Source organism: Bufo bufo, chromosome 6 (genome assembly GCF_905171765.1).
Source record: "Bufo bufo chromosome 6, aBufBuf1.1, whole genome shotgun sequence".
Lineage (NCBI taxonomy): Eukaryota > Metazoa > Chordata > Amphibia > Anura > Bufonidae > Bufo > Bufo bufo.
In genome coordinates this window covers 173,919,239-173,946,420 of record NC_053394.1, presented here as the reverse complement: position 1 = coordinate 173,946,420, position 27,182 = coordinate 173,919,239, and the positions used below count along the sequence as shown (strand labels likewise).

Here is a 27,182-nt window from a genome sequence, read left to right as displayed (position 1 = left end):
ACGACAGTTGCAAAAAATCCATACAAGATGGATTTTTCTGCGACTCTCGTGTCGCAGTATGTAACGTGTCGCAGTGCAACACCATATACTATCATTTTAAAAATAGTCGTGTGAGATCAATGTCGCGTGACACATGTAGTCACGCAGTGTAGTTGTGCCCTATGTGTCGTACCACACATGTCGTTTTGTAGCCCTAGCCTAAAGCTGACCTACAGCAGTGAAGAAAAATGGCTGGGTTGTTATGGGAACCTGGAGTAAAACTGTGTGTGGAAACTAAGGGCCTGCGAGCTTCTACTGACAGATAAGGGACATGTGACCGTGTGTATGGCAGTTAGGATATGAATAGAAAGACATTTGCAGGCTTGTATTGGCTAATGCAGGTAATTTTTGGGGAATATCTCAGGAAAGGTACGTCCTAGAGAGCTGTGACCCCCACACGATTTCTTCCCAGGTAGCAAGGGATGTATATACCAAGATTCGTTGAAATCGATGATTGCGTTTTTGAGTGATCGCGGAACATACATATAACTCCTTCATATATTGTAGGCTTTTGCTCTGGTAGACAAGATTAGCGGACGCAGTATAGAGGCAACAACAAGTTCTTTGGATCAAACAGTTCAGTTTTATTCACACTTTAGCAAAGTGACAAAACAAGCAGTCGTAATCAAGCAAAAAGTGACCTTGCGGTGTTGACTCCTCAATGTCGTCTAGCTGCAACATTAGCTGCACCTCCTCCGATATGGCTTGTCGCCGAACCTCGGGTACCCGGTATGTTTTAAAAAAATTTATATAATCTTTATTGGCATTTTACAATAAAAACATTGAAACAACAACACTATAGGCCAAAGGAACAGGACCATCGAACAGAAAGTATGACAAAGTCTTTGCGTGTAATAAGTCCTGTAACTCTTAACATGGTGGTAAATAGTGTCCTGAACTAACCACCAGAATTCCTCACTAGCCCCCCTCCCTTTTTAACATATATCCCCCATTACCTAGTAACCCCGCCAATAGGTGCAAAACCAGACCCCTCGATCCTCATCAGACATTAATCCACTTGAAGTCTTTCTAGTTGGTTCGCCACCTTTCGCTTTAGGTTCCACTCTAAATAAATAAATGGCGCCATTAGTACCTTCATTTCGGTGTCCGAAAAAACTGCTATAATAAACTTTTACATTTACCAAAAAATGCCTCAATGAGTTTTCCCTTATATTATTCCGCCTCAGTTCTTTCTAAGTCGAAACACGACCTAATATGATGGAGTACGTCAGTCGCTGTCGGAACTCTGGGTTGTAGCCAATCCCTGAACAAGCATCTTTTAGCCGCCAAAATCAGTATATGAATAAGTGGGGCAATTTTCTCCCCCTCTGGAGACGCATGAAACAAGAGGAGAAGAGGATTTAAAGGAACAGTCACCTGAAGGTGTTGCTTAATTTGATACCTAATCATCTTCCAGAACTTAACCGATTCTGGACATTGCCAAATTCCATGATATAAGTCAGAACTTTTCAGGTGACATTTGGGACAGTCATCATGTCCTGGGATGGTGAGTTTGAAGCAAAGTGAAACCCATAGATGGCTTTGTGAATCATTCTAAACTGGGTCTCCCTCCACAATTCGTTTGGTATTATTTTTCTTATTTTATTCCACCCCTATAGAATCTTCTGTCCGATGTCAGCACTTGGGAACCAGTGATGGCCAGTTCGCAGTGTTCACCGACGAACACATGCGATCTGCCATCTTCACTCCCAAGTACTGTCCGGCGATGCAGAGGTAAGTCCTTACCTGTGCCTGCGCGGCGAGCCGCTCTAAAACACATGCGGTCACCGGGAGCAGGCAGTTCTGAGAACAGCCCGATGAAGGCTGTTCTCTGAACTGCCTACTCCCGGTGGCCGCATGTGTTTCAGAGCGTCTCGCGGCGCAGGCACAGGTAAGGACTTACCTCTCTATCACCGGACTTGGGAGTGAAGATGGCAAATCGCATGTGTTCGTCGGCGAACACTGCGAACTGGCCATCACTGTTGGGAACTCCTTCCTCCAATGGCAAAAAACTTTTTCTGCCACCTGCATTTTTTTTGCCTCTTAGCAGATGGCAGAATTCTGACAACAATGTTTTACGATTGCCTTGACCTACCAGTGAGTCAAAATCATTGGGGGACATTTCTTTGGCAAGGTTGGTAACTCTTTTTTTAGGAAACCTTGTACCTGCAAATATGCCAGAAGTTGTTGTGTGTTTGTCAAGTGGTACCTATCTAAAAACTCATTGAAAGAATAAAGTCTCCCTTCCTGCACATTCCACAAGGTTTTATACCCTTCAATTTTCACTGTTGAAAGTATTTCAAGTCTATGCCTGCCGGAAATTCCGGGTGGCCCCAGACATACAGTCAGGTCCATAAATATTGGGACATCAACACAATTCTAACATTTTTGCCTCTATACACCACCACAATGGATTTGAAATGAAACAAACAAGATGTGCATTAACTGCAGACTGTCAGCTTTAATTTGAGGGTATTTACATCCAAATCAGGTGAATGGTGTAGGAATTACAACAGTTTGCCCCCCACTTGTTAAGGAACCAAAAGTAAAAGGGACAGAATAATAATCATAAATCAAACTTTCACTTTTTAATACTTGGTTGCAAATCCTTTGCAGTCAATTACAGCCTGAAGTCTGGAACGCATAGACATCACCAGACGCTGGGTTTCATCCCTGGTGATGCTCTGCCAGGCCTCTACTGCAACTGTCTTCAGTTCCTGCTTGTTCTTGGGTGATTTTCCCTTCAGTTTTGTCTTTGTCAAGTGAAATGCATGCTCAATCGCATTCAGGTCAGGTGATTGACTGGCCATTGCATAACATTCCACTTCTTTCCCTTAAAAAACTCTTTGGTTGCTTTTGCAGTATGCTTTGGGTCATTGTCCATCTGCACTGGGAATTGCCGTCCAATGAGTTCTGAAGCATTTGGCTGAATATGAGCAGATAATATTGCCTGAAACACTTCAGAATTCATCCTGCTGCTTTTGTCAGCAGTCACATCATCAATAAATACAACCAGTTCCAATGGCAGCCATACATGCCCACGCCATGATACTACCACCACCACCACCATACTTTACTGATGAGGTGGTATGCTTAGGATCATGAGTTGTTCCTTTCCTTCTCCATACTCTTCTCCTCCCATAACTCTGGTACAAGTTGATCTTGGTCTCATCTGTTCATAGGATGTTGTTCCAGAACTGTGAAGTCTTTTTTAGATGTCGTTTGGCAAACTCTAATCTGGCCTTCCTGTTTTTGAGGCTTACCAATGGTTTACATCTTGTGGTGAACCCTCTGTATTCACTCTCGTGAAGTCTTCTCTTGATTGTTGACTTTGACACACATACACCTACCTCCTGTAGAGTGTTCTTGATCTGGCCAACTGTTGTGAAGGGTGTTTTCTTCACCAGGGAAAGAATTCTTCGGTCATCCACCACAGTTGTTTTCCATGGTCTTTCGGGTCTTTTGGTGTTGCTGAGCTCACCGGTGTGTTCCTTCTTTTTAAGAATGTTCCAAACAGTTGTTTTGGCCACGCCTAATGTTTTTGCTATCTCTCTGATGAATTTGTTTTGTTTTTTCAGCCTAATGATAGCTTGCTTCACTGATAGTGACAGCTCTTTGGATCTAATCTTGAGAGTTGACAGCAACAGATTCCAAATGCAAATAGCACACTTGAAAAAAATTCTGGACCTTTTATTTGCTCACTGCAATAGGGATAATGAGAGAATAACACACACCTGGCCATGGAACAGCCGAGAAGCCAATTGTCCCATTACTTTTGGTCCCTTAACAAGTGGGAGGCACATATGCAAACTGTTGTAATTCCTACACCGTTCACCTGATTTGGATGTAAATACCCTCAAATTAAAGCTGACAGTCTGCAGTTAAAGCACACCCTGTTTGTTTTATTTAAAATCCATTGTGGTGGTATATAGAGCCAAAAATATTATAATTGTGTCGATGTCCCAATATTTATGGACCTGAATGTACATATATTTGGAGAGTGAGAAGGACAGGCCAAAGATTTTACGAGTTGCCTTCCAAGCGGCCACAGTGTCCCTAACCACTGCCCTTAATGATAGATGGCAATACACTGAATTTAGTGTGGAGTAGGGCAGGTAATGACCACGGATATACCAATTGCGCCTCTAGAGTAGTATTGATATAATATCCTGTACCTGAAATCCAATCAGTGCAGTGTCTCATGATGCTAGCTAAATTGTAACTTCTAAGATCTGAAACATTCAAGCCCCCATGTCTTTAGGAAGTTGTAGCTTAGTCAGTGCTATCCTGCTGTCCTTAGTCAGGACCTGAACGCTGTCTCCAAGAGACTTGTGTCTGAATGTTTTAGGAGAACTGGAATGGTTTGCATAGGATACAGGAGCTTTGAGACGCACATCATTTTTTAGTAGTTGGCTTCTTCCCCCTATTGACAACGGGAGCTGCATCCACCTCTCTATATCTGCCAGGATTTTTTTGAAAAGGGGAAGATAGTTTAGCTCATATAAAGATTCAGGGTTTTTCCCGATTTGGATACCTAAATACTTTATCGCCCTGGAGGCAATCGAAATGGGAGGGTCAAGGGGTTGTTTGGGTGAACTAGAAGTTTATTTACCGAGGAACGTGATTTCGGATTTATTAGTATTTACTTTGAAACCTGATACTAAGCCAAAAGCCGTCAGTAGTTGGAATAGACTCCCTGCGTCCCTGTATGGATGTTCCAGAAACACCAGCAAATCATCCACGATGAGGGCGTGTTTAATCTTTATACTGCCTACGCTAATACCTTCGATACTCTTATCCAGTTCTATTCTTCTAGATAGGGGGTTCAATTGCCAAATTGAAAAGAAGTGGGGAAAGTGGGCATCCCTGTCTGGTCCCTTTATACATGGTTATGGGGTCTGAGATAAATCCCAGTGTGTGCACTTGTGCTTGGGGGGTTGGAGTAAATTGCATTTATATACTGTCTAAATTGGCCCGTAAAACCCATTATGTCTAATACATCTCCCATCCATCCCCAGTCGATATTGTCAAATGCTTTTTCAGCGTCAATAGTGACTATCGCTGGGAAAGGATGTGCTTCTGGTCGCATCTTGACCTCATCCAGGACTGCAAGAACTTTACGAATGTTAGTAACTGCTTCCCTTTTCTGGACAAAGCCCACCTGTGCGGGAGATATCAGTCTAGGTAGGATGTTTGCCAACCTATCCGCAACAATCTTAGAAGCCAATTTAAGGTCAATATTTATTAGCGAAATTGGTCGGTATGAGGTTGCCTCTGTTGGGTCCTTCCCTGGTTTAGGTAATACCTTGATGTATGCCATGTTAGTTTGTGACGGTATCAGGGAGCCTTGCATAAAACCCGAATACAGATGGGAGAGTAACGGTGCCACATCCGTCGATAGTATGCGGTAAAACTCCCCACTAAAACCGTCAGGACCTGGGGCCTTGCCTAGAGTTAGATTTTTTATGGCGCAAGCGACCTCATCTACATTAATGGGAGCATTCAGAAACTCTTTCCTCTACCGTTAAAGCCAGAAGTGAGGTTGATTGTAATCAGTTATCTCAGAGTATGTGATGTGGGATGACATTGATAAAGTTTGCGGTAAAAATCTTTCAGAATGTTATTTATTTCCCTAGGGTGTGATTTTAGTTGACCCCGCTCGTCCCTAAGGGTGAGTATGTTCCCGGTATGGTTTTAATCAGACTTTTGCCTGAGGCTCAGTGACAATGTCCTGCTGGATTATGGAAGTGCGTCCAGGGAGGTCCGAGAACACATCCGTGTTCCGACTAACGAATTCCCTGGCCTCCTGCGACTGTTTAGAGGACAGGCTGTCAGCAATTTTTACTGTGGCAGCCGCCTCTCTTGCATCAGACAGAGGGGCCCGTACCTCTTCTCCTAGAAAACCCGGCAGCGGGCTGCCTTCTGTACAGGTTTCCCTATCTTTCCACGGTTTGAGTAAATTCACATGGTGAACCTTTACACATTATAGATCCGACTCTGGGCTCACTGAGCTGCCTCCATATGCTCCCTAACAAGAGACAATACTGTCTCTATCCGATCTTGCATCTGGGTAACGTACTCAATGACACTTTTATGTGGAGTGGGTTGTTGCTCCCATGCCTCTTTGGCCACGTCCAAGAGACCGCGAGGGTGCCTGCCATATAGCAGTTCGAAAGGCGAGAACCCAGTAGAGGCCTGGGGTACTGTCACGGATGGTGTACAGGAAACAAGACAATACCATATAAACAATGTCTCTCTGGATCCACAACTAAGGAACAAAGGGAGACACCTGCAATAGACCTGCCGCTCTCCCTCACTGCTCAGCCTATGCGAACACCCCAAAGGTGGATGGCCGCATATCCACGTTCCTCGGCTATCTATTACCTGAAGACCCTACAATAGTGAAGGGACACGACCACCGGCTCCCTACACTGACACGGAGGGAGTCAGGGTCACCTGGATCCAGAAAAGACAAAATCATAAATACATAAACAGCACTTATCTTGCAGATGACTGACGACTGAGGACTGGGAACAGCATGCACACACACTCCAGGAAGTTGTATCAGCCGCACACTACTGCATTATGGGGAGGAACTTAAAGGGTAGCAATCAGTCCAACTGCATGACAGCTGAGATAGACTAACGAGATGAGAAACTAAACCAAAACAAAGAAATTCAAGGAGGAGGATCTGAGAAGCTCCTGTGAGCGCTTCTCAGCTGTCTGGCTGTGACAGGTACCTCTCACACTGCGAACATGAGATAAGGCAGAGGGAGGTCCCAGTCCTTCCCATCTTTAGCCACCACCCTTTTTAACATATTTTTCAATGCTTGGTTAAACATTTCAACCAGACCATCCATTTGCGTATGGTAAACGGACGTCCGTAGCTGTTTTATGTGCAGCAACTTACAGAGTCCCCTTATCACCTTGGACATAAAAGGGGTCCTTGGTCGGTCAGAACCTCTTTAGGTAGTCCTACTCGGGAAAACATCTCCATTAACTCCTTAGCTATGAGTTTGGCCGAGGTATGTCGCAGTGGCACCGCCTCCGGATACAGAGTGGCGTAGTCTAAAATGACTAAGATGTGTTGATGCCCTCTGGTGGACTTCGGTACTGGGCCTATGAGGTACATAGCTATTCGGTCAAACGGTACTTCGATAAACGGAAGAGATACTATGGAAATGTGGCTGGGGGCTAGTTATCTGGCAGGTCGGGCAAGACTTACAAAACTCTTCCACTTCTTTGAATATGCTGGGCCAGTAAAATCGTTGTAGAATATGATTCTGGAGTTTTCTGCAGCCCCAGGTGACCCCCGAGAATGTGTTGGTAGGCTAGATCTAACACAAGCTTGCGATAAGCCTTGGGGACCACCAACTATTCAATAGGCTCACTCCGTTGTTGGTTTACCCGATACAACACATCCTGATGAACCACAAAACGGGGAATCACACTGACTCTGCCCCAGGTTGTTGTGGTTCACCATCTACTATTAACACATTTTCCCAGGCGTGGGATAGGGTCAGGTCCCAACATTGGGCGGTACTAAAATTATCCCTGCAGACATTGAGGTCTGCCAATTCAGGACCCGGCGGCAAGTTCTCCACGTCTCCCACCATCACACTTAGCGGGGTTGTCTCCCCCTCTTCCACCGAATTGGCGGTCACCCCTACCCCTGGCCCTTCGGTCTCAGATTTCCAGGGTTCTGGTCTCCTCCCTAAGCGGGGCCACCCTGCTAGGGTTACCCCTGTCCCATGGGTATCAGTCACTCTCATAGCAGGTCACAGTGTCGGGAAGTCTCCCCCTATTATGAGTTCATAGTGTAGATTTGTGGTGACAGCCACCTCATGGGTCCATCTACCAGCCACCGTAGTTAGAGACATCAGTGCAGTGGGGTAGTCTCCATGGATGCACATCACTCCGACTTTCCAGCCAGTATACTCAGTGGACCGCACCAGGGTAGCCCTTACTAAGGACACCAGACTCCCTGAGTCCAGCAGAGCCTCCACCGGAGAGTCTCCCACTTCCACCTGGCACAAGTGATCTAGAGACTCTGGGGTACCTGTTGCACACAGCCTCCTGGCTTATAGAGACTGAAGGTAGCCATGTCCATGGGCTCAACCCGATGGGGACAGTCAGTCCTTACATGACCAGGCTCCTGACACCGCCAGCAGACTATCGGAGCTAGGTCTGCCATGGGTACATCCCGGGCGAGTTTTATCGGATCAAATCTCCGGGCCTGGGGTGGAGATTTCAGGGGTTTGCCAACCCTCTCCAGACAGAACCCTCCTTTAGATTCCTGGTAGCTTCATAGCGTTCCACCAGGTCCACCATCTCAAGGGCATTGCCAGGAGACACCTGACCGATCCAGTGCTGGAGTGTATGGCAAAGCCCTCCAGAACATATCGGCTAACAGATGATCCAGCATAGCAGTAGGACGTCAGGCTGTAGCCATTTTTGCGAGAGGTAAAGTAAGTTATAATACTGGGGTCTTGCAGGCTCAGCTGGGTTGAACCTCCACTGATGCACCCGCTGGGCCCAGACCAACACATTCACCCCCAGTCTTGCCAGAATCTCACCCTTGACTTTCTGGTAGTCAGACGCTTGATCGTCTGGCATGTCGAAATACACCCGCTGGGAATCGGATGCCAGGAACGGAGCGACGACCTCAGCCCACTGATCACAGGGTAGCTTTTGCCTGAAGGCCACATTCTCGTACATCGGCAGGTAGGTTTTGATGTCATCTGCGGGGGTCATCTTAGGAATCGCGGCACGGACTGATTTCCGGGCATCGTGGACGCTGGTGGTTGCTCCTGCCATCACGTGTTGTAGCAGCAACTGGTTAGTCTCCTGCTGCTGCTTATTAGCCTCGCATTGCTGCAGGTTTGTCTCTCGCTGCTGCAGATTAGCCTCCATGAGGGCCTTCACAACAGCCTCCATTTTGTCATGGGGCACTGGTTGTAATACAGCTGGTTTCCTGTACGACATACAACCGTGCCTGAAAGTTGCAGAAACCAAAAATATTGGCGTTCACAACAGCCTCACTGCTCATGCACGCATCCTCCACCAATTGTGGGGTTTTGCTCTGGTAGACAGGATTAGCGGACGCAGTATAGAGGCAACATATATATATATAAAAATGGGTTTCTGTCTGTCTGTCTAGATGTTCTTTATGCACGACCAAATGACTAAACCGATCTTGACCAAATTTGGCACACAGGTACATCAGGTGTCCAGTAAGGTTTTAGATTTTAGGTTTTCTCAGCTTTCTAGGACTTACCGTTCCTGAGATATTCCCAAAAAATTACCTGCATTAGCTAATAGAAGCCTGTAAGTTTTTCACTCATATCCCAACTGCCATACACACGGTCACATGTTTCTTATCAAGAAGCTTGCAGGTCCTACTCCAGGTTGGCATAACAACTGATCACAGGTTCCAGCAGGTCGCAGGTCCTTAAATATTCAGTCATATAACGTATGATGGCACAACTACACTGCTACATGCATGGGGGGCAGGGGCCTATATTAAACAGACAGGCGCTGTGGAGTTCACCGTTAAAAGGGCGGGCACTGTGGAGGTCACTGTTAAAGGGGCGACCACTATGAAGGTCATTGTTAAAGCGGTGATCAATGTTAAATGGGCGGGTACTGTGTAGGTCACCGTTAAAGGGGCAGGCACTGTGAAGGTCACCATTAAAGGGGCGGGCACTGTGGAAGTCACTGTTAAAGGGGCGGCCACTATGAAGGTAATTTTTAAAGGAGTGGTCAATGTTAAATGGGTGGGTACTATGGAGGTCATTGTTAAAGGGGCGGCCACTGTGGAGGTCACTATTAAAGGGGCGGGCACTGTGGAGGTCACCATTAAAGGGGCGGGCACTATGGAGGTCATTGTTAAAGGGGCGGCCACTATGAAGGTCATTGTTAAAGGGGTGGTCAATGTTAAATGGGCAGGTACTATGGAGGTCATTGTTAAAGAGGCGGGCACTGTGGAGGTCACTGTTAAAGAGGTGGTCACTGTTAAAGGGGCGGGCACTATGGAGGTGACTATTAAAGGGACTGGCACTGTGGAGGTCAATGTTTAAGGGGCGGTCAATGTTAAAGGGGAGGGCACTGTGGAGGACACTGTAAAAGGGGCGGGCACTGTTAAAGGGGCTGGCACTGTGGAGGTCAATGTTAAAGGGGCGGTCACTGTGGAGGTCAATGTTAAATGGGCAGCCACTGTGGAAGTCACTGGTAAAGCGGCGGGTACTGTAGAGGGCACTGTTATCTTTTTACGAAACACAGAAACATTAAATGAAATAGAAGAAATATACCCGTGCGAAGCCGGGTCCTTCTGATAGTCTTATATACTGTACAGACCAAAAGTTTGGACACACCTTCTCATTCAAAGAGTTTTCTTTATTTTCATGACTATGAAAATTGTAGATTCACACTGAAGGCATCAAAACTATGAATTAACACATGTGGAATTATATACATAACAAACAAGTGTGAAACAACTGAAAATATGTTATATTCTAGGTTCTTCAAAGTAGCCACCTTTTGCTTTGATTACTGCTTTGCACACTCTTGGCATTCTCTTGATGAGCTTCAAGAGGTAGTCCCCTGAAATGGTTTTCACTTCACAGGTGTGCCCTGTCAGGTTTAATAAGTGGGATTTCTTGCCTTATAAATGGGGTTGGGACCATCAGTTGCGTTAAGGAGAAGTCAGGTGGATACACAGCTGATAGTCCTACTGAATAGACTGTTAGAATTTGTATTATGGCAAGAAAAAAGCAGCTAAGTAAAGAAAAACGAGTGGCCATCATTACTTTAAGAAATGAAGGTCAGTCAGTCAGCCGAAAAATTGTGAAAACTTTGAAAGTAAGGGCTATTTGACCATGAAGGAGAGTGATGGGGTGCTGCGCCAGATGACCTGGCCTCCACAGTCACCGGACCTGAACCCAATCGAGATGGTTTGGGGTGAGCTGGACCGCAGAGTGAAGGCAAAAGGGCCAACAAGTGCTAAGCATCTCTGGGAACTCCTTCAAGACTGTTGGAAGACCATTTCAGGGATCTACCTCTTGAAGCTCATCAAGAGAATGCCAAGAGTGTGCAAAGCAGTAATCAAAGCAAAAGGTGGCTACTTTGAAGTACCTAGAATATGACATATTTTCAGTTGTTTCACACTTGTTTGTTATGTATATAATTCCACATGTGTTAATTCATAGTTTTGATGCCTTCATAGTCATGAAAATAAAGAAAACTCTTTGAATGAGAAGGTGTGTCCAAACTTTTGGTCTGTACTGTATATAAAAATTTGTTTGGCTGTCTGTCTGTTCTTTATGCGCGACCAAACGACTAAACCAATCTTCACCAAATTTGGCACACAGGTACATCAGGTGTTCGGGAAGGTTAGGACGTACTGTTCCTGAGATATTCCCAAAAAAATTACCTGCATTAGCCAATACAAGCCTGCAAGTCTTTCTCTTCAAATCCCAACTGCCATACACACAGTTTTACTCCAGGTTTCCATAACAACCCAGCCATTTTTCTTCACTGCTGTAGGTCAGCTTTAGGCTAGGGCTACAGGATGACAATAAGTCACACAACACATAGCGCACAACTACGCTGCTACATGCATCCATCTTGGATGAATTTCTTGCGACTGTCGTGTCGCAGTATGTCGCATATCGCAGTGCTACACCATAGCCTATCATTATAAAAATTGTTGAGACAAAATGTTGCACGACACATGTTGTGTAGCCCTAGCATTAAAGGGCAGGGCACTGTTGAGGTCACTGTTAAACGGGCGGGCACTGTGGATGTTACTGTTAAAGGGGCGGGTGCTGTGAAGGTCACTTTTAAGGGGGCAGGGGCCACTATTAAAGGGGTAACTGCTGTGGAGGTCACTGTTAAGGCAGCAGGGTACTGTGAGGTCACTGTTAAGGCAGCGGGGTACTGTGGAGGTCACTGTCAAGGGAGTAAGGGTGCTGTGAAACTCACTGTTAAAAAGGGGCGGGCTGCTGTAAAGGTCAAAGATAAGGGGATGGGCTGCTGCGAAGGGCCCATTTTAAAGTGGCGGGGCACTGTGGGGGGGGTCAGTGTTAAGGAGTGGGGGACTGTCGAGTTCACTGTTAAAGGGGCGGGGTGCTGTAGAGGTCACTGTTATGGGGGATACTGTTGATATCGGTTAACGACACACACAAACATTAAATAAAATATATGAAATATACCCGTGCGAAGCCGTGTCCTTCTGCTAATTATATATATATATATATATATATATATACACATATACACACACACACACACACACACACACATACTGTATAAAAAATATTTTTTTTACCAATGCCTAACGCTAACACTAACTAACTAAGACTATACTATACTAGATTATAAATAAAAACACAAAAAAGGAGGATGGGGAGTCAAGGGGAACAGAGTGTGTTTGGAGCACTGTGGGGTGTTGGTGGCACTTGTGGGCACTCTGACAGGAGACCAGAACAGCGCAGCTCCGTTCTCCTGAAGGGTAACTGTCAGAATAAGGGGATCGGAGCTGCGCTGGATGATTCTGCCTGCCAGTGTCACGAGGGTGTCACGACCTATCGCTTACCCTGCTGTTCCTAGGGTCAGAAGGTCGCAGTGGGTGGCTACTCACTCGGTTTCAAGAGATTGCTCCATGACCTAGTGCTGGGAATGGATTCTGCTGCAGGTTTTCCTGCTTAAGTTTGTGATCCTTTTTGTCCCAGTTACGAATCTTTAGCTTTTCCTTTTAGTTGTTCTCTGTCAGCCACTCCCAGCTACTATACACTCACCTAAAGAATTTTTAGGAACACCATACTAATACGGTGTTGGACCCCCTTTTGCCTTCAGAACTGCCTTAATTCTACGTGGCATTGATTCAACAAGGTGCTGATAGCATTCTTTAGAAATGGCCCATATTGATAGGATAGCATCTTGCAGTTGATGGAGATTTGAGGGATGCACATCCAGGGCACGAAGCTCCCGTTCCACCACATCCCAAAGATGCTCTATTGGGTTGAGATCTGGTGACTGTGGGGGCCATTTTAGTACAGTGAACTCATTGTCATATTCAAGAAACCAATTTGAAATGATTCGAGCTTTGTGACATGGTGCATTATCCTGCTGGAAGTAGCCATCAGAGGATGGATACATGTTCTCATTCTGTTTACGCCAAATTCGGACTCTACCATTTGAATGTCTCAACAGAAATCGAGACTCATCAGACCAGGCAACATTTTTCTAGTCTTCAACAGTCCAATTTTGGTGAACTCGTGCAAATTGTAGCCTCTTTTTCCTATTTGTAGTGGAGATGAGTGGTACCCGGTGGGGTCTTCTGCTGTTGTAGCCCATCCACCTCAAGGTTGTGCGTGTTGTGGCTTCACAAATGCTTTGCTGCATACCTCGGTTGTAACGAGTGGTTATTTCAGTCAACGTTGCTCTTCTACCAGCTTGAATCAGTCGGCCCATTCTCCTCTGAGCTCTAGCATCCACAAGGCATTTTTGCCCACAGGACTGCCGCATACTGGATGTTTTTCCCTTTTAACACCATTCTTTGTAAACCCTAGAAATGGTTGTGCGTGAAAATCCCAGTAACTGAGCAGATTGTGATATACTCAGACTGGCCCGTCTGGCACCAGCAACCATGCCACGCTCAAAATTGCTTAAATCACCTTTCTTTCCCATTCTGACATTCAGTTTGGCGTTCAGGAGATTGTCTTGACCAGGACCACACCCCTAAATGCATTGAAGCAACTGCCATGTGATTGGTTGACTAGATAATTGCATTAATGAGAAATAGAACAGGTGTTCCTAATAATTCTTTAGGTGAGTGTATATTCTCCCTTTATGCTTCCCCTGTTGCCAGATATAGACTTTCTTTCCAGATCTTCTATTCTGACCTCTGGTGGAGTTGGAGTTGCTGTGGAGGTGTTGGAACTGGAACTGTTAGATCTCCGGTTCACTCTTGTTGTTGTCTCCCTTTGGGGATTGTTTGTAGTGTTTGTGTTGTTTGTCCTTGCCCTGTTGTTACCCTAGGTGTCAGTGGTGAGGAATAGTGCTCCCACCGCCCTATTCACTACCTAGGGCTTTTTTTAAGGTAAGCCAGGGATGAGGCACGTGATCGCCATATGGGTTAGCAGCCAGTCTAGGGACATCAAGGCAGCCAGGTGCCAGTGCTAGGCGAGTTAGGGGTCACCACTCCTCCCTCTACCTAGTGAAAAGGTGCTCTCCTTCACTTCCCTCTGCGCCTCACATCTGTTACTTGCCATATCAGACGTGATATTATATCTGGCCTTTATGTCGAAAAATAAAATAAAAATTATAATTATTTTTTTTTAAGATCCACTATGGATCCTATTGCTGTTTTGGCAAAGCAGTTGCAAGGTCTGTCTCTTGAAGTGACAGAATTAAGTGCGTTGGTCCTTCACCAGCAGCAGCTGCAGCAGACTTCAAACTCAGTGGTTGCTATGGGTAACCAGGTCAATCTGGAACCTAAAGTTGCACTCCCAGACAAATTTTCAGGAGGGAGAGAGAAATTTGTGGTGTTCCGAGAAGCCTGTAAATTATATTTCAGGCTGCGCCCAAATTCCTCTGGTAATGAGGAACAGTGGGTCTTAATTTTTATCTCCCTTCTCCAAGGGGATCCTCTATACTGGGCTTTTTCGTTACCAGCTGGTACCCAGGCCCTCCGATTGGTAGATTAGTTTTTTGAGGCCCTGGGTCTCATATAGGATGACCCTGACCGAGTCTCCCTAGCTGAGTCTAGATTACGATGGCTTCAAGTTTATTGTTCCGAATTTCGAAGGTGGAATGACCACTCTCAGGAGCCAGTTTTGCCAGGGGTTGTCAGAGAAAGTAAAAGACGCTCTTGAGCTGTATGAGACTCCTATATCCCTTGAGGCCGCTATCTATAAGAATTTATATACGCCTTAGGGATAGGCTAAGGAGTTCTTGTCCTGCAGAGACTTTTATCAGGCCGGAGTCTGATTTGACCCAGACAAATCCATGCAACTAGGGGGAGCCACTCATCAGGTTGGTCCTCCAGGGGTTTGCCGTAAGACAATGGTTTGTTTTTTGTGGTCGGATGGGTCATTTCATTGGAGCTTGTCCATCCGTACCCAAAAAGAAACAACCACCGGAACTACGGACCCCATGTTGTGCGGAGGATGACAACCTGGGTGTATACATCTCCATACGAACGTCTCAGTTTGTTTTGCCAGCTATGGTAGTTTTGGGTAATAAAACTGAGCCGAGAGTTTAGTTAATGGACATATCAGACCCTCTTCTTCACCCGTGGCTGCAGGGTTCTTCTTTGTGAAGAAGAAAGATGGGGGTTTGGGTCCTTGCCTAGATTTTTGTATACTAAATCGGACAACTATCCGAGACCCCTATCCTCTTCCTCTCATTCCCGACCTCTTTAATCAGATTGCGGATACGAAATGGTTTTCCAAAATGGATTTAAGGGGAGCCTACAATCTGATTCGCATCAAAGAGGGGAATCAGTGGAAGACAGCGTTTAACACTCCTGAGGGGCATTATAAAAACCTGGTCATGCCATCTGGCTTGACTAATGCTCCTGCTGTCTTTCAACACTTTGTCAAAGATATATTTTGTCATCTTGTCGGCAGATTTGTGGTGATATATCTTGATATTTTGATCTATTTACCCGATCTGGAGACACACAAGGTACATGTCAGGCAGGTGTTGCAGATTTAACGGACGAATAAGTTATATGCTAAATTGGAGAAATGTGTATTCGCCGTACAGGGGGTACAATTCCTGGGGTATCTGCTATCAGCTTTGGGGTTCCGTATGGATCCAGAGAAGGTCAGCGCAATCCTAAAATGGGATCTTCCATGAGAACCTAAAAGCTCTGCAGAGTTTTTTGGGTTTTGCCAATTTCTATAGAAAATAAATTCAGAATTATCTGGTGATTGTTAAACCCCTTACAGACATGACAAAGAAGGGGACTGATTTTTATAAATTGTCTAACGCTGCTAAACTGGCTTTTTCCTCTCTGAAAGAGAGTTTCACCTCGGCAGCCATACTAGTCCAGCCTGATGTTGATGCATCGGAGGTGGGGATGGGGGCTGTACTGTCCCAGGGTCCGTCTCCAAGTAAATGGCATCCTTGTGCTTTCTTTTCTAAGAAATTGTTGGCAGCCAAGAAGAATTATGATCTAGGCAACAGGGAACTTTTAGTTATTAAATTAGCGTTTGAGGAATGGCGTCGCTTTTTGGAGGGGGAAGCTCATCCCGTCACGGTGATTACGGATCATAAAAATCTGTTATACAGTCCTGATCAAAAGTTTAAGACCACCATACTAACAAAGGTTCCAAGTAGAGCTTCAATATGCAACAAGAAGAAATGGGAGTGAGACAAAACATTTTTTGAGCATTCAATTTAATGAAAAAACAACGAATAAACTGAAACTGGCTGTTTTTCAGCTGATCAAAAGTTTAGGACCACACCTCCAAAAAAAAACGAAACCCCCCAAAACAGAAATCCAACTTCCAAACATGAACTCAGTAATGAGTAGCTCCGCTGTTATTGTTTATCACTTCCAAAATTCGTTTCGGCATGCTTGATGCAAACGTTTCCATGAGGTGAGTGGGAACATTTCTCCAAGTGAAGACGGCCGCATGAATGCCATCTACTCTCTGGAACTGTTGTCCATTTTTGTAAACTTCCCTTGCCATCCATCCCCAAAGGTTCTCAATTGGATTTAGATCAGGGGAACACGCAGGATGGGCCAAAAGAGTGATGTTATTCTCCTGGAAGAAGTCCCTTGTCCTGCGGGCATTGTGTACTGTAGCGTTGTCCTGTTGAAAAACCCAGTCGTTACCACACAGACGAGGGCTCTCAGTGATGAGGAATGCTCTCTGCAACATATGGACATAGCCAGCGGCAGTTTGACGCCCCTACACTTCCTGAAGTTCCATTGTTCCACTGAAGGAAAAAGCACCCCAGACAATTATGGCACGTAGAAAACATCTCAGATGGGATCTGCTTGTCATGCCAGTAACGTTGGAAACCATCAGGACCATCAAGGTTAAATTTTTTCTCAGAGAATAAAACTTTCTTCCACCTTTGAATGTCCCATGTTTGGTGCTCTCTTGCAAAGTCCAAACGAGCAGTTCTGTGGCGTTCAAGGAGACGAGGTCTTTGAAGACGTTTTTTGTTTTTGAAGCCCTTAAGTCTCAGATGCCGTCTGATGTTTACGGGGCTGCAGTCAGCACCAGTAAGGGCCTTAATTTGGGTCGAGGATCGTCCAGTGTCTTGACGGACAGCCAATTGGATCCTCCGGCTCAGTGCTGATGAAATTTTTTTGGGTCTTCCACTTGACTTTTTTTTCCCATAACCCTCGGGATCATTTAAGAAATTCCAAATGACTGTCTTACTGCGTCCCACCTGCGATGGTGCGATGTGAGAGAACCTGCTTATGCAGTTCAACAACCCGACCACGTTCAAAAAGGGAGAGTTTTTTTGCCTTTGCCATCACAACGTGTGACTACCTGACAGAAAATGACAATGAATTCACATCTTTGCACAGATTTGGTCTTTTAAAAGGCATGTGGTCCTAAAATTTGGATTAGCTGAAAAACAGCCTGTTTCAGTTTAATCGTTATTTTCAATTACCGGTAATTGAATGCTCAAAAAATGTTTTGTCTCACTCTCATTTCTTCTTGTTGCATGTTGCCATTTTTCAAGTGGTCTTAAACTTTTGATCAGGACTGTACCTTGAATCTGCTAAACGTCTTACCCCTAAGACAAGCTAGGTGGTCTTTGTTTTTTACCAGGTTTAATTTTGTTATCGCCTATTGTCCGGGGGCAAAAAATACCAAAGCTGATGTGTTATCCCGAAGTTTTCCTGGAGGGGGTGATGTTGACGATTCGGTGCCGATTTTACAATAGGAGTGTGGTTGTCTCTGCGTTACACTCAGACCTGGACGGGATGGTGTTGGAGGCTCAGGGGAACGCCCCGGTCTCCTGTCCCCCAGGAAAGTTGTTTGCGCCCTTGTATTTGCGCGTTGAAATTTCAAAAGAACATCATAATTCTGCACTCGCTGGTGTCACATACGGTCGTCTCAGCGACAGTGAGTGGCAGGAGATCTTTGAGACTGGCAACACGTGGTTTGATTTGACATGTTTACCTTGTGGATCAATAGGCGCCTGTGTTGTTTCTGGTACTGGCCTCCCCCCCTAATCTCCAGGTGTTGCTATTGTGGTCAATTATATTTCAATATTTATAGTGGTTTCTCCAACAATGCTGTGCGGTTTATAGCTTCAGTTGAACCTGTAGATAGCTGGTGTTTGGATCTCAGCTGAGTTCCTGGTGCTGCCATAGCTTCTTGGAAGTTAAGTGTTACCTTTCCCTTTGTATTTTGGCTTTTCTGTGTGTTGCATTTCCTTGTTGTATTAGGTCTAAGAGACTCCTGTTCATCCTTCCTTTTGGAGGAACAGGATGTCTTATTCCTGTCATTAGTACCAAGGTCCTTTAGGGTTAGATAGGACTTTAGGTATTCCTGTGTATGAACTCACCTACCTCTGGGGTCTGTTTATACTGGTAGTCAGTCAGGGCTTTGATTAGGGTTTTCATTAGGAGGTGTCCATCTTCCTGCCCTAGTTTTCAGGCCTTATTTCTTTTCCCCTTTCCCTAACATGTTCGGTGTGGGGTTTCCCTCCCACACTAGAGCGTGACAGCTGGGCACCCAGGTAGTAGGGCAACCTCGGAGCTATTGTCTCATCGTTTTTGGTGGCCGAGGTTGCAGCAGGATGTAGTTGTCTTTGTGTCTACCTATACAACCTGTGCACGTGCTAAAGTCACTCATACTCGTCCGGCGGGGTCTCTGTTGCCACTGGTAATTCCCAACAGACCGTGGACACACCTGTCAATGAATTTTATTACTGACCTACCTGTATCTGTGGGTAGAACGGTTATCCTGGTAGTAGTAGACAGGTTCAATAAAATGGTGCATTTCATTGCCTTACCCGCATTGCCAAATGCTAGAACCCTGGCTCAGGTTTATATCAGTGAAATAGTTAAGCTTCACGGGGGTCCCTTCCGATGTTGTTTCGGATCGTGGAACCCAGTTTATTTCTAAATTCTGGAGAGCTTTTTGTTCTCGTCTTGGGTACATTTGTCCTTTTCCTCAGCCTTCCATCCGCAGTCGAACGGCCAGCCCGAAAGCACGAACCAAAACCTAGAGACTTATCTTAGGTATTTTGTGTCTGAAAATCAGGAGGAATGGTCATCTTACTTACCTTTAGCAGAGTTTACTATAAACAATCGCCATCAAGAATCAACTGGTAAGTCACCATTTTTTGGTGCATATGGTTTTCATCCTCAATTTTGCACTTTCAGTGAGGGGGAACCTTCTGGGATACCTGAGGAAGAACGGTTTACGTTATCACTCTCTTCTGTATGGCAAAAGGTTCAAAGCAATTTGAAAAATATTGGCGGCAGATATAAACGTATGGCTGATAAAAAACGTTTACCAGGATCGTACCTAGGGGTGAATGACTATGTGTGGCTGTCGACTAGAAATATTACGTTAAAGGCATCTTGGAAATTGGGTCCTAGGTTTATCAGTCCTTATAAAATGGTCGCCGTCATTAACCCCGTGGCATTTCGCCTGGAGCTACCTCAAACATTGAAAATCCATAATGTATTTCATAAATCGTTGCTCAAAAAGTATGTTGCACCGCCGGAACCATCACTGTTACCGCATCCTCCAATTATTGTTGATGGCAATTTGGAGTTTGAGGTGGCAAGAATTGTTGTTCGATTTGTCCGACGCTCTCTTCAATATCTGGTGCTTTGGAGAGGTTACGGTCCGGAAAAAAGAATGTGGGTGCCAGCATCAGAAGTAAACGCCAGCAGATTACTTTGTTCTTTCCACATTTCTCATCCGGAAAGACCTGGTCCTGAGTGTCCGGTGGCCCCTCATAGAAAGGGGGGTACTGTCACGAGGGTGTCACGACCTATTGCTGACCCAGTTGAGCTTGGGGTCAGAAGGTTGCAGCGGGTGGCTACTCACTCGGTTTCAAGAGATCGCTCCATGACCTAGTGGTGGGAATGGATTCCGTTCCAGGTTTTCCTGCTTAGGTTTGCGATCCTTTTTGTCCCAGTTAGGAATCTGTAGCTTTTCCTTTCAGCTGTTCTCTGTCAGCCACTCCCAGCTATTCTCCCTTTCTGCATCCCTTGTTGCCAGATATAGATATGGAGTTGGAGTTGCTGTGGAGCTGTTGGATCTCCGGTTCACTTCTGTTGTTGTCTCCTGTTTGTTGTCTCCCTTTGGGGATTGTTTGTCCACTCCCTGTTACCCTAGGTGTCAGTGGCGAGGACTAGTGCTCCCACAGCAATATTCACTACCTAGGGCTTATTTCAGGGTAAGCCAGGGACGAGGCACGTAATCTGCGTACAGGTTAGCAGCCCGTCTAGGGACGTCAGGGCAGCCAGGTGCCAGTGCTAGGTGAGTTAGGGGGTCACCATTCCTCCCTCTCCCTATTGAAAGGGTACTCTCCTTCACTCCCCTCAGCGCCGCACATCTTTTACCTGCCATATCAGACGTGATAGCCGGCAAGCAGGACGCACTGCGATTGGTCAGTCAGATCTGACTGACCAATCGCAGTGATCAAAAAGCAGGAACCACTGTGATTGGTCCCCTGACAGGTGCCCGGACAGCTCTGCTGTCTGTGACACCTGTTTAGATGCCATTGTCACCGCAAGTATACTTTACTGTGTACGTCATGATGCGGTAACTAACACCATATCATGACGTACACAGTATGTCATTAGTCACTAAGGGGTTAAAGTAGTCTTTTTGCTAGCTAACATATTTACAATCAACAAACAGGCTTTTTCTAACTTATCCGTAGGTAAACAAAATTCCATGTTACCCGAATACTGAGAAATTTCAAACAATTACATGATAAAACCATTTTTTCTTGAGCTAACGGAACACCAAATAATATACAAATATCAAAAAACTTCAATAAACAAATTATAACAACAATCAGAATCAACAGGTCCTTCAAATAAAAATCATCAAGGTAATGCAAAATACCACCACTTTCAACATTACCTTTCAAAACCCAATGAAGAAAACTAGAAAAAGCTTCAAAATAAAAACAAGAACAAGAAAATCCCATGGGGAGACATTTGTCATAAAAATATTGACCATCAAACAGGAAACCTAAAGAATTGTACCCAGACGGATGAATCGGAAGAAGCCTAACAGCTGATTTCACATCAATCACCGTACAATAAGACTTAGGCATTCGTCATTTAAAGAGGACCTTTCACCGCTCCTGACATGTCTGGTTTAATAGCTTCATGTTTTCCCCATGTAATAACAAATCTGGAACATTTATTCTTATGTCTGTATGTTGTGCCAGTCCTATTATTTCTACTAGAAGTTATGGATGATTGCTAGCAGTCTGCAGTAAGGGTACAGAGGGGAGGTAACCAGTTGGGGGGGGGGGTGTACCTGCATTGTCTGACAATGGATAGAGTGAGTCTGTGCAGTCACCCCCCCCCCCCCCCCAACTTGTTACCTCCCCTCTGTACCCTTACTGCAGACTGCTAGCAATCATCCATAACTTCTAGTAGAAATAATAAAGGAATGGCACAACATACAGACATAAGAGTAGATGTTCCAGAATTGTTATTACATGGGAAATGCATGAAGCTATTAAACCAGGCATGTCAGGAGCGGTGGAAGGTCCTCTTAGCAGGATAAGACAAATGGATTAAATGCCAGGCTCTTTTTTAGGAACACCACCTAGCGGAGACCAGCTAAGGTGGGCTTAAAAGTGGACCAGCAATCTGATCAGCCTGAAATTCCTTCAACAACTTCTCTCTTACCATCTCCTTATATTGCAGTACAGACTTTAAAGGGAGTCTTTCACCTATACTGACTGTTTCTGAACACTAACACCATTCTCAGCATTATAGTACCCATATGTGAATGCTACTTACTGTTTAGCTGTCCGTCGCTTATTTCCTTAAAAAAACACTTTTATTCAAATTAGGTCTGAAGGGAGGCGGTAATAAGAAGAACCTAGGGCCGGCCTGAGTGTTTAAAGGTGAGGGGTTTCATATGATTAGCGAAGAGGGGCCTGGGCACCGGCCGCTTGAACGCCGCCCCTGGGCACCTTCAGACCTAATTTGAATATTGGATAAAAATGTTTTTTGAAGGAAATAATCGACGGACAGCTAAACAGTAAGGTCTCCTGCCCACGACCGCTTTTTCCCCGTTTACTGTCCGTTTTTTGCGTTCTGTATACGGTCCGTATACGGAACCATTCATCTCAATGGTTCTGCCCAAAAAAATGAATGTACTCTGTATGCATTCCATTTCCGTATTTCCGTTCCATTTAAAGATAGAACATGCCCTATTATTGCCCGCAAATCACGTTCCGTGGCTCCATTCAAGTCAATGGGTCCGCAAAAAAACGGAACACATACGGAAATGCATCTGTATGTCTTCCGTTTCCGTTCCGTTTTTTGCGGAACCATCTATTGAAAATGTTATGCCCAGCCCAATTTTATCTATGTAATTACTGTATACTGTATATGCCATACGGAAAAACGGAACAGAAACGGAAACACAACGGAAACAAAGAAATGGAACAATGGATCAGTGAAAAACAGACCGCAAAACACTGAAAAAGCCATACGGTCATGTGCAGGAGGCCTAAGTAGCATTCACATATGGATACTATAATGCTGAGAATGGTGTTAGGCCTCTTTCAGATGGGCGTTGCGGGAAAAGGTGTGGGTGCGTTTTGCACTCGCGTGAGAAAAATCGCGCATGTTTGGTACCCAAACCCGAACTTCTTCACAGAAGTTCGGGCTTGGGATCGGGGTTGTGTAGATTGTATTATTTTCCCTTATAACATGCTTATAAGGCCCCTTTCACATGGGCGAGTATTCCGCGCGGATGCGATGTGTGAGGTGAACGCATTGCACCCGCACTGAATACCGACCCATTCATTTCTATGGGGCTGTTCACAGGAGCGGTGATTTTCACGCATCACTTGTGCGTTGCGTGAAAATCGCAGCATGCTCTATATTCTGCGTTTTTCACGCAACGCAGGCCCCATAGAAGTGAATGGGGCTGCGTGAAAATCGCAAGCATCCGCGAGCAAGTGCGGATGTAGTGCGATTTTCACACACGGTTGCTAGGAGACGATCGGGATGGAGAACATGGTTATAAGGGAAAATAATAGCATTCTGAATACAGAATGCATAGTAAAACAGCGCTGGAGGGGTTAAAAAAAAATATATATATAATTTAACTCACCTTAGTCCACTTGATCGCGGCCCGGCATCTCCTTCTATCTCCTTTGCTGAACAGGACCTGTGGTGAGCATTAATTACAGGTAAAGGACCTTTGGTGACGTCACTCCGGTCATCACATGATCCATCACCATGGTAAAAGATCACCAAAGGTCCTTTACCTGTAGGCTCACCACAGGTCCTGTTTAGCAAAGGAGACAGAAGGAGATGCCGGGCCGCGATCAAGTGGACTAAGGCGAGTTAAATTATTATTTATTTATTTTTTAACCCCTCCAGCGCTAGTTTACTATGCAGTCTGTATTCAGAATGCTATTATTTTCCCTTATAAACTATGTTATAAGAGGAAATAATACAATCTACAGAACACCGATCCCAAGCCCGAACTTCTGTGAAGAAGTTCGGGTTTGGGTACCAAACATGCGCGATTTTTCTCACGCGAGTGCAAAACGCATTACAATGTTTTGCACTCGCGCGGAAAAATCGCGGGTGTTCCCGTAACGCACCCGCACATTTTCCCGTAACGCCCGTGTGAACCCAGCCTAAGGGAAAATAATAGCATTCTGAATACAGAATGCATAGTAAAATAGCGCTGGAGGGGTTAAAAAAATTATAATAATAATTTAACTCGCCTTAGTCCACTTGATCGCACAGCCAGGCATCTCCTTCTGTCTCCTTTGCTGAACAGGACCTGTGGTGACGTCACTCCAGTCATCACATGATCCATCACCATGGTAAAAGATCATGTGATGGATCATGTGATGACCGGAGTGGCGTCACCACAGGTCCTGTTCAGCAAAGGAGACAGAAGGAGATGCCGGGCTGCGCGAGCAAGTGGACTAAGGGCTCTTTCACACCTGCGTTCTTTTCTTCCGGCATAGAGTTCCGTTGTCAGGGCTCTATGCCGGAAGAATCCTGATCAGTTTTATCCTAATGCATTCTGAATGGAGAGAAATCCGTTCAGGATGTCTTCAGTTCCGGAACGGAACGTTTTTTGGCCGGAGAAAATACCGCAGCATGCTGCGCTTTTTGCTCCGGCCAAAAATCCTGAAAACTTGCCGCAAGGCCAGATCCGGAATTAATGCCCATTGAAAGGCATTGATCCGGATCCGGCCTTAAGCTAAACGTCGTTTCGGCGCATTGCCGGACCCGACATTTAGCTTTTTCTGAATGGTTACCATGGCTGCCGGGACGCTAAAGTCCTGGCAGCCATGGTAAAGTGTAGCGGGGAGCGGGGGAGCAGTATACTTACCGTCCGTGCGGCTCCCCGGGCGCTCCAGAGTGACGTCAGGGCGCCCCAAGCGCATGGATCACGTGATCACATGGATCACGTCATCCATGCGCATGGGGCGCTCTGACGTCATTCTGGAGCGCCCCGGGAGCCGCACGGACTGTAAGTATACCGCTCCCCCGCTCCCCGCTCCTACTATGGCAACCAGGACTTTAATAGCTTCCTGGGTGCCATAGTAACACTGAAAGCATTTTGAAGACTGCTCCGTCTTTCAGTACACTTGCGTTTTTCCGGATCCGGCGGGCACCTCCGGCAACGGAAGTGCACGCCGGATCCCAACAACGCAAGTGTGAAAGAGGCCTTAGGTGAGTTAAATTATTATTCTTTGTTTTAACCCCTCCAGCGCTATTTTACTATGCATTCTGTATTCAGAATGCTATTATTTTCCCTTATAACCATGTTATAAGGGGAAATAATAATGATCGGGTCTCCATCGCAGAATATAGAGCATGCTGCGATTTTCACGCAATGCACAAGTGATGTGTGAAAATCACCGCTCATGTGAACAGCCCCATAGAAGTGAATGGGTCGGTATTCAGTGCGGGTGCAATGCGTTCAACTCACGCATCGCATCCGCGCAGAATACTCGCCCAGTGTGAAAGGGGCCTTAGTGTTCAAAAACGGTCAGTATTAGGTGAAAGACTCCCTTTAAATTCTCCACCCAAACACAGCCAGGCCCTTTAGGGTCCATTCACACATCAGTATTTTTAACTTTCCAGATAAACGTTCCTTTTATTTGCGGATCCGTTTTTCAGTACAACCTTCTGTTTTTTTTACTAAAGTGCTTCAGAATCCGTTCCGTGTTTCTGTTATTCCGTTTTTTTTTCCATCCATTTTCCTGTCAACGGATCCGCAAAATCGGATGACATTCGGATGGTTTTTGTGCATGTCATCCGCATTTATGCTTGAATGGACAACGGACCCGAAAAACGGACAGAAAGTAGGACAAGCTTAATTTTTTTTCAGGATCCGCATACTCGAAAATAGGAAAACGGAACGGATTCCTTGATTCGGACAGCACTATGATTGGTGTCCGCATTTTTGCAGAGGCAATTGAAATTAATGGATTCGAAAATAACGTTTCGATTTAAATCGGAATGAAAACGGAGTGTTATAACGGACGTGTGAATGGACCCTTATAGACTCATAAAAAACGGATATCAGTCATTTAGCCGTCACTTGGTCGGGGTACGCCACATTTCTACCAGCTTCACTGCTGTCAACACTTTTGGATAACTGCTCCTTAGGACCTGGCTGCTGCTGAGAGGATTGACTGCACCCGCACAAAACGAGCACTCATGCCGATACAGACAATTATTCAATTATTTCAATGAAAGATGGATTGCTAATTTCTGACGAAACGACTTGTAATTGAAAGAGGCCATACCGCAAAAGTGACTGTATGCCCCAAGCCCTATATCAACGTCCTAAAACAGGCCACAGCACTTGTCAGGAAATCTTTCTACTGCAGCACTGTTAAAAGACTTGGGCACTGCACGCTTCTTTTCATCATCAACTTTATCACCTTTTGTATCTGCGCGAACCAATTCTCTAGCAGAAGGTAAAAGCGATAAAACATCAATAAATTCCTGGCGCCAAATCCGATCCTTCACTGAAAAAAATGGTAACCACATGGAATTGCCTCGTTAACACAAGTTTGTGGCAGCCCAATACCTCTATCAAGCACTGGGATAGCACAATCAAACCTTTCATTAAGGCTACATGAGGATAGGATGCGGACCCATTCATTTCAATGGGTCCGCAAAAAAATGTCCATTCCATAGCCCTGCAAAAATAATTGTCCATTTTAGGCATTGTTACAATGGATCCGCAAAAAAAAAAGTATGTTATCCGTTTTTCTTTTGTGGATCCGCAATTAGCGTTAGGGTACTTTCACACTAGCGGCAGGACGCATCCGTCCTGCCACCATTTTGCTGTGCCGCCTGACTGCCGCTTCGTAAACATTGATTATAATGGGGACGGGGGCAGAGCTCCGGCGCAGCACGGCAAGAGGCCGCCGGACTAAAAGTACTGCATGTCCGACTTTTTAGTCCGGCGGCTCTCGCCGTGCACTGCCGTGCTGCGCCGGAGCTCTGCCCCCGTCCCCATTATAGTCAATGGTGACGGAGCGGCAGTCCGGCGGCACAGCGAAATAGCGGCAGGACGGATCCGACAGGGTGAACAGCATGTCAGATCGGTCCTGCCGCTAGTGTGAAAGTACCTTAGGAACAAAACGAGAAAACAATTCAGAAAAGAAATCAAAGGATGAAGGGACAGAGATTTTCTCACCAGCAGGCTGCTCCTGTGGGACTGTGAGGAATAAGGCAGAGAATCCTCCGTAGAGTGCTGCTGATGCTTTTCCACACCACTTCCAGCCAGCGCAGATGCTTGAAAAAGAGGATCCAGGACATGAAGGGTTAACTGTCTGTGCAGCAGCAGCAGCAGCTCCCAGGAAGCGAGGCACTTCCTCTTCAGACAGCTGATCCCTGACGCTGCGATCAGCTGACCCTTGAAGCCCCGCCCCCTGCAGACAGCTGAACTCGG

The 27,182-nt window shown here is 45.6% G+C and overlaps 1 protein-coding gene across 4 annotated transcripts in view; it reads right to left on the bottom strand.

Annotated features, from left to right (window-relative positions):
- The window catches only part of LOC121006079, an 85,439-nt gene extending 58,290 nt beyond the window's left edge, over nt 1–27,149 (bottom strand). Inside the window, exons 1-2 of one of the 4 annotated variants that reach the window (XM_040438980.1) lie at nt 26,928–27,149; nt 19,309–19,431 (exon numbers count right to left, since the gene is read on the bottom strand). The gene's annotated coding sequence lies outside the window, so the exon portion shown is untranslated. Of the gene's footprint in view, nt 1–19,035; nt 19,173–19,308; nt 19,432–26,927 lie in introns of those variants that run through there. The other 3 variants (XM_040438979.1, XM_040438982.1, XM_040438981.1) reach the window with 3 other exon arrangements.
- Nucleotides 27,150–27,182: the final 33 nt, after the last annotated feature.